The following is an 8,097-nucleotide window of genomic DNA, read 5'->3' on the forward strand; positions in this document are numbered from 1 at the left end:
CAACAATGTGTCCACGAGCGCTTTTGTCGACAGAGGTTTTCAATTGTCTGGGAGAAGTGAGGAACTGCTAGGTGAGCAATTCTTATGATCAAAGGGAGGTACATGCCTAAGTTGATAAAATGGTCCAAGCTTTCTCAAGATTCTTTGACCCGTTTGCATTCCCCTCAACCGTGAATGAGAGTCGTGGTTGTTCCACATCTTCACCAGGCTTGGGTGGTCTCAGTCTTCATCATGTGAACCACTCAGCTAAGAGTTGTGGTAACTACATGGTGTCTTTTGTTTTCTTTTGGGGGGGGAGCATTGTTTTGTTCTGGTTTGTTTGTTTTTTGCTTTTACCTTTTCTGTCAGCCAGCAAAAGGGGTGCTGATGCAAAATACCAGAAATTGGTTGGTTTTTATAAAGAGTATTTATTTGGGGTAGGAGCTTACAGATACCAGGCCATAAAGCATAAAGTTACTTCCCTCACAAAAGTCTATTTTCACCTGTTGGAGCAAGATGGCTGCCGACCTCTGCGGTTCAGGTTTCCTGGGGTCGCTGGGCTCAGTTCCTCTGCTTTTTCACTAGGTCAGATGTAGACCATGAGGCTCTCTAGGCTTTGCCTCTCTCCACAAGGTTAGCTGTAGTTTATCAGGGAACGGCTCTGTCTCTTTCCCAAGTGCTCCAGGTAAGACCTCAGCATCAAATTCCAACATCAAAACCCCAAGACTAAGAACCCTCAGCTCTGTCCTTTGCCATGCCTTTTATCTGTCTGTTGAGTCTCCACTTTGGTTCCTGGTACCTTCTAAGAAGAAGATGAATGCACAAATAAATATGTAAAATAAATGTTTAAAAAAGGAACTATAAGCTATGCTCATCAAGGCAGTGTACTAGTGGCATCAGGCCACAGACATAGAGAAATGGACTGAGTTGTGGAGTTTGAAACTGATCCCCAAGTATATGGGCAGTGGGTTTTCCATAAAAGCAGTTTGATAGGGAAAGAAAATATTTTCAAGAAGTGGTTCTAGAATAACTGTGCACAGCTATTGGAGGAATTAAAAACATTTGTTTTACCTCACACTACACACAAAAGTTAATTTGAGGATAAAGCCACAAAAGCAAGCTGAAAGCAATGAAACCAAAGGAAAGGAGAGAACAGCAGATGCTGCCATGTGCCAGAGGAGTCCAGGACCTCAGGAAGCTGGTCCTCAGGAAGACATCTTGATGATGCCAAGATTTGGACATTTTCACGGTGTCAAAACTAGTGAGGCTCATGTCCCCTCAACATGTCAGGAAACTATAGAATTTTCTTTTGCAAAATGAATGTACTCTAAAGAAAAGTGTCAAGAAAAATTGACATTTGAGAATACCCTCATAAGGGAGAACTGCTGGTTAGTGGATTTGGCTCAGGGATAGAGCATCCTCCCCCCACATGGGAGGTCCAGAGTTCAAACCCAGGGCCTCCTGACCCATGTGGTGAGCTGGCCCATGCGCAGTGCTGAAGCGCACAAAGAGTGCCCTGCCATGCAAGGGTGTCCCCTGGGTAGGGGAGCCCCAAGTGACAGGACTGTGCCCATAAGGAGAGCCGCCCAGTGTGAAAAAAGTGCAGCCTGCCCAGGAGTGGCGCTGCACAGATGGAGAGCTGACGCAGCAAGATCATGCAACAATAAGAGACATAAGTTCTTGGTGCGGCTGACATGAATACAAGTGGACACAAAAGAACACACAGCGAATGGACACAAAAAGCAGACAACTGGGGTAGGGTGGGGAAGGCGGAAGAAATACAGAAAATAAATCTTAAAAAAAAAAAGGAAGAAGAACTGCTTGACATCCAGTCACCATCTGTTGACAAGTCCTGCCGTTCCACTTAGAGCACCTCTCTCTTAAAGATGAACATATTTAACAGATGGCTAAATATGAACCTTACCAAACCTTAAAAGAAGACCCCAAAGTAAGAAACACAACACAAACAGGACAAATAGAGAACAAAAGAAATTTGAAGGGAAAAATGCTACAATAAATATCTTCAGAAACACTAAGAGAATAATGGTAACTCTAGGAAAATGAGCACAGCACAGGTTTGATATATTTTTTAATGTACCAAAAGAATTAAAAGATAAAATAAAGAAAGTGAGAAAAAGGCTAGACAGTTGGAAATGAGAAAAGCAAAGTCTTTAGGGACAGAGGAAATGCTGCAGAAAAAGTGGGATGAAGCTAATTCTTGAAGAAATTATACAAGTAAATGTCACAGAATTGAAAAACATAACAATTTAGAGGAAAAGTGCACACTGAAGAAAAGAAGGACCCATGACAGGCCTATATTAAAATTTTTTCAGAACACTGGAGATAAAAGGCAGGTCCTAATGCTGTGTGAGAGAGAGAAAGAGATAAGAAACCATATACAAAATTATAGTATATCAAGAAAGAAACTATGCAGCTTTAACAAAGAGATTCGAAAAGTGGAGTGGCACAACCAAGTTAGAAATTTATTCCTCACTCATGTTCAGAGGTAGGTCCAGGGCAGGGAGGGCAGCTCTGGAATCCTCAACATGCTGCTTTCCATTCTGAGTTCAAGATGGCAGCCTAGGTCCCTCCATGAGGTCTGCCTCTCACCCAGAGGGAAGGAAGAATGGTTATTGGGCATTGTTTACTTCAGGTAAAAATCTGGAAGTAGAAAACATAATTTCAACTCACACTTTACTTGGCAAACTTAGTCACATGCCCATAAACCACTGTAATGCTAGAGCGATAAGTTAGGAGTTATTTTCCTAGTGGAAATAGGAAGAATGGATATTGGAGGACAGATAGAAGCCTCTCTCACAAATACAAATCAGGATGGAATTGTATTTCTTCACAGCATGTCTGGATATTTGTAGCCAATGGAATAATGTCTTTATAATTTGGAGATGAAATGATTTTTACTCTAGAATTGCCATTGTAGTAGAATATCAAAAGTGCTATTAGAAGGAAGACATCGAAGACCAGAAACTAGAATTTTCTGGAAGTTATTAAATGGTATACTCTAAGAAATAATCCAAGAAAAAAATGAGATGGGATCTAAGAAGCAGAGGTAGAGAATAAATAGTCCAGAATGGACTAAAATCAGATGGCTCTCCAAAGAAGTCTCTGGAAAAAATGTTATGATTAAATTAATACACTATATTTGATAATTTGGGAGAAACTACTGATAAAGATGTACTAGAGACCATGGAACAAATGCAAACATTCTAAGAATAAATAGAAGAAAAATATTTGAGTAAAAAAGTCAAGGCAATTATCAATTCTGAAAAAAAGTGCATATAAGAGGAAATCTTATAATAAACAATCTGGCACTATATAAATTGATTATGCACTAACAGCAAACCAAAATGTAGCTGTATGGAATGGAGAGTATGTGGGTAAGAAGTTTGAGTGGATGTGGGTAGTATTAGAGAAATAATTTCTCATTCACTCTTATAGAAACTCTGAATTATAAAAATCAAAAAGTAGCAGAAAACTCAACTTTATCCATAAGAAGAGAAATGGAATAAAATATTAAAATGAGACTATTTTCACCTATTAGACTGGAGAACAACCCTAAGTTTGATGATACGCTCTTGGCAGGTGGTGGTTAACTAGACACCTGCATACATTGATGGAAAGGATATAAATTGTTCTGACCTCTACGGAGGGCAACTTGGCCAGAACTATAAATATTATCAGAGTTTATACTGTTAGACGCAGAAATCTGCTTACAGTAATTTATCCTAGAGACACATTTACATGTGTGCAAAATAACTTCTGCAAATGCTTATTCACTGTAGCATTTTTTTAAAGGAAATACTGGAAATAATACAAATGTCCATCAGCCTTAAAGAAAAGAATAAGGATTTTCTCTCTGTTCACTAAGATGACATGCTTAATTCAATGGTTTCTTTGCTGACAAAAGCAAGTGCGGAACAATGTGTATACGAGGTGACCTTCCTTGCTGTTCCCCAGCATGTCTGGTTCTCCATCTCCTGGGCCCAGGATATTTCGTACTTTTCGGTTCCCTTTGAACTGTCAGGTCTGTGTGACATGATTTAGTCAATGAAATGGGAGCAGAAGTGATATGTGTCACATCTGGGAGGAAGCATCTAGGGACCAAAGAGTGATTTAAAATGTACTCTGCCCATGCCATTTCAAGCATGCCCTCCAGATGATAGAGACTCTGTTTGCCTGGCACCCTGGGTGAGGAAGATGTGAAACAAAGTCTCTGGCCAACCCAGGATGGACATGCAGTGCCAGTAGAAACAAGCCACTAAGTTGTTTCTATTTGTTACTGTGAGATATCATTAAGGATACAGGCTACTATACCACCTTTTGAAGGTTAAAAAAGGTAGGAAAAAGTAAATACATAGTTGTATTTTTTTTGTATATAAATATACACAGGAAACTAATAACAATGGTTACCAGAGAAAGGTGGAGTTGGGTAGCAACTAATTGGATGGGCGGCAGAAGTCGGAGGGATAACTCTCTTTATTGTATATCTTTTTGTATGTTTTATTTGAGATGTATTACTTTTCAAAAAGTTTAATGAAATAATAGTAGCATAAGGACTTTATTTAGAATTCTGGAAGTGAATATCAGAGGAAAGAGCTAACGTAGTGAAAGTGGCTGTATCCAGGGAGTGGAATTTGGCGAGAGGGATTGCTGTTTTCCATTTAGTACTATACCGTTTTGAAACTACTTGCCTGCGTTACATTGATTTACAAATATTGAGGAAAACCCCACAACGTGGATTAGGACCGATGTTCCTGCGGCTGCAACGTGGAGTGCTAAGCACCATAGGATCACAGCGCCACAAAGCTCGTGACAACGACTCTTCTTGCTTCCCTACTTTTGTCGTGAATAGTTTAAAACTATTCGGCTGCTTTGCTGTTGGGCAGCTACAGGTCTCCATCCTTTTCTGTCATCTCCTCTCTGTCCCTCCCTCCCCACTGCTCCCCTCCTCGGGAGCCGGCCTCGCCTCTGCACAGCCTGCCGACAGGGCTGCTGCCCGGCCTCGCCTCCCCTCGCTCCCCCACTTGCTCGCCCTTGGCCGTGGGGGCCCCGCCGCCTCCTCCGCCCCCGCCCACCGCCCCTGCGGGCTCCGCTGGCGGGATCGAGCGGCGCAGGCGGTTGGCTGGAAGAGCAAAGCCCGGGAAGCGCCGCGCAGGCGCCCACGGGACGCGCAGCTCCCTACGGCCCCCGCGGGCTCGGGGAGGGGCTGGGGGGCGCGGGCACCGGCCCCCCCGGGGGGCTCTGGCTTCTGAGGAGTGGAGGGGCCGGCGGCTGTCGCAGCGTCGGAGCCACCCAGCGCCCGGGTGTCCCACGTGTGGCCCCAACCCGTCCAATTCCCGAAGCCTTGGCGCCTGCGCGTTTGTTCTGCGGAGAAAAGCGGCACCGCCTGGTGGTTAGTGAATGCTCGGGAGCCATTGCGAGGAGGAAGCCGGCGTGTAGACGTCTCTGTGGCGCAATCGGTGAGCGCGTTCGGCTGTTAACCGAAAGGTTGGTGGTTCGAGCCCACCCAGGGACGGCGGCTGCCAGCTTGTTTTAAAATGTGAGGTGCTTGCTCTCCATTCCCCATGGCATAATCCCCTGCACACCTACAGGCCCGTTCCCTCTCCTCTGTGTCTAACCCTCAGCAGGAGGCTGTGTAAGCAAGGCATCTCCCCTTGCTCTCACGGGAGCCATTGACGACAAACTTGCTGTCTTCTTGGGAACCTTCCATTCTTACTAACTGTGCATTGTTTTTTGCTGTTGTTTTTTGTTTGTTTATTTTGTTTGTCTTACCAAGGAAGCACCGCTTCCCTAATCTGATTGTATTATTAATTCCTTTGTTTTTTTCTCATTTCTTGTTTCAGCAGAAATTATCAAGTCATTTCTTATAGGTTGAATTGGGGATGTTTCTTTTTGTTTTCTTCACAGTACACATGCACTTAAGAGTGGGGCAACTGTATATATATATATATATTTTTTTTTAATTTTCCCAGACCTTCTACATGGGAAGGAGGCGCTCAACCACTCCAGCTACATCCATTCCCCTATTTTTTTTTTTTAATTAGAGAAGCTGTGAGCTTACCAAACAGTGGCGCACAATTTCCTTACATCACCCCTCCATCAACACCTTCATTGTTCTGGAACATTTGTTATCAATTACAAAAAACCTTCATCAAAACATTACTACTCCTCTCCAGTGGCAGCTCCTTAGCCCCGAGCATAAGGGCAGCTCCCTGTTCTCCTTTAGGGACTGTCTTGCTCAGGGGCCTGCTCGAGGGGCCTGCTCAAGGCACATCTGTTAATTTTTCAGTTACCAAAGGAATCAAAGGAAAGCTAATGACGTCTATCTACAACAACATGTCCCTCCCTCCACCCTCCGTGAAGGGACGAGAAGTGATTCCGCAGCATCTCCAGAGCGCTGCCTCCTGGAGATGAAATTCCCCTAAGGGCCACCGATCAGTACCAGACTAGGCTCTTGAGGCCTTTGATGCACAGCACCTCAGAAATCTATTCAAGCAGGAGAAAAGCTCGGGGCATAAGTGTATTAGTTGGGGTTCTCTAGAGAAACAGAATCAACAGGAGATATCTGTAAATAGTGTGAGATTTTATAAGAGTCTCTCACAGGGACGGTGGGGATGCACGAGTCCAGTTTCTCCAGGCAGGCAGCAAACCAGGGGCTCCTATGGAAGTCCTTGGGCTATTAACTGTGGGCTATTGGGCTGTTAACTAAATATTTGGTGGTGTAACCCCCCTAGAATGACCAACTTCCTTTTGAGTCTTTTCAGGTAGATTCTCTGTAGTGATGGATTTTTTCTTGTTGTCATTGAGCAATGAACTCATCCTGTTTGTCCTTATCACTTAAATCAGATGACATAAGCCCTAATGAGCAAATTCTCAGTTGACATGACAGGAAGGTTCTCCCCTGGAGATTTGAAAATTAGAGGTGAACTTTGTCCTCAAAGTAAATTTCTTATATTGCCAGATTTGTCTCTTTGTAACCATGCTCCCTTGGAAAGCAGGCGTTCTATGCTCAAACCCTGGCAACAACGCTTACTTATCTCAGTGAATTTTCGAGTTCACCAATACAGTTGATGTCTCATCTTTCTTACATTTTTCCACAAGACCCATCAGAGAAGAGTTTATTAAAGTCTTTCAACAAAAAAGATGATTTTATCCAGTATCTGAACAGACATTTGTCACTACCCCTTTCTGAATAGAGTGCTATCAGCTGTGTCCAAACTTAGGACTTGTACTATGAAAAATCATTCTGCATTACATACCAGAAGCAATCTTCCAAGGAACGAGGAGTGTGCTTTAGCCACATGAGACTTCAGCAGCCCATAGGCCCATGCTTAAAGGCCATTCTCTTCTCTTGGAAGTCAGGACCAGGGTTTTCCCATCCTGGATTCAGGATCCCACATCTCAGTCAGGATTCCCAATTCCAAAACAAAGCACTTAATGAAAGTTTTCATCCCTTGGACTCTGGAGCTCCTATACAGGCCTGAGGCATGAGAGAGTGCTCCCTGCAAGTCAGGAGCCCTGGAGAGCCCCCAGCCCCACTATCCTTCTCTTTCATTGCATTTGCCTTGACAGGTCATTCCTCTCCAGCCACTTAGTTTCCAGGTCTCTTTGCTACCTTGCCCCCAGAAATAGGCCTCTGGCTCCTGCCACTTTCCTTTGTTCTCTTTGGGCAAATCTCAAGTCTAATATTTGAGCCGGGCCTTCATGTTTCTACCAGTTCCATAGCCAAGGCTGAAGTTCTCAGAGCAATGGTAAACATTCACCCCAACATTAAACTGGTAAACATTAAATGGTGAACATTCACCCCAAGTCAGTCCTCCGTACACACTTGCATTGGACAGAAGACCAGGCCGTGAGACCAAATACTAACTGCTTGCATCACAGGATCACCTCCTAGTTCAGTACCCATGTCCAGGCCACACGTGTTGTGCTCTAGGTTTTCCTTTTATTTTTCTTTTCTTTTCTCTTCCTTCCTCCTTCCTTTCCTCCTTTCTTTGGTATGTCTTATGATCATTTGTTTTACTATAGAGATGATGATATCCTCTGCAAGCCTCAGTTGTGCTTCTTCCCTTTCAGATACCTGCCCTTGTATTTCCTTGC

At 43.7% G+C, this 8,097-nt stretch overlaps 1 non-coding gene across 1 annotated transcript; it reads left to right on the forward strand.

Moving 5' to 3' along the window:
• Positions 1–5,438: 5,438 nt before the first annotated feature.
• Positions 5,439–5,512, forward strand: TRNAN-GUU (transfer RNA asparagine (anticodon GUU)). The gene has a single exon. It is a non-coding gene; the product is annotated as a tRNA-Asn (tRNA).
• The last annotated feature ends 2,585 nt before the right edge of the window (positions 5,513–8,097 follow it).

This window comes from Dasypus novemcinctus, chromosome 13, assembly GCF_030445035.2.
Source record: "Dasypus novemcinctus isolate mDasNov1 chromosome 13, mDasNov1.1.hap2, whole genome shotgun sequence".
Lineage (NCBI taxonomy): Eukaryota > Metazoa > Chordata > Mammalia > Cingulata > Dasypodidae > Dasypus > Dasypus novemcinctus.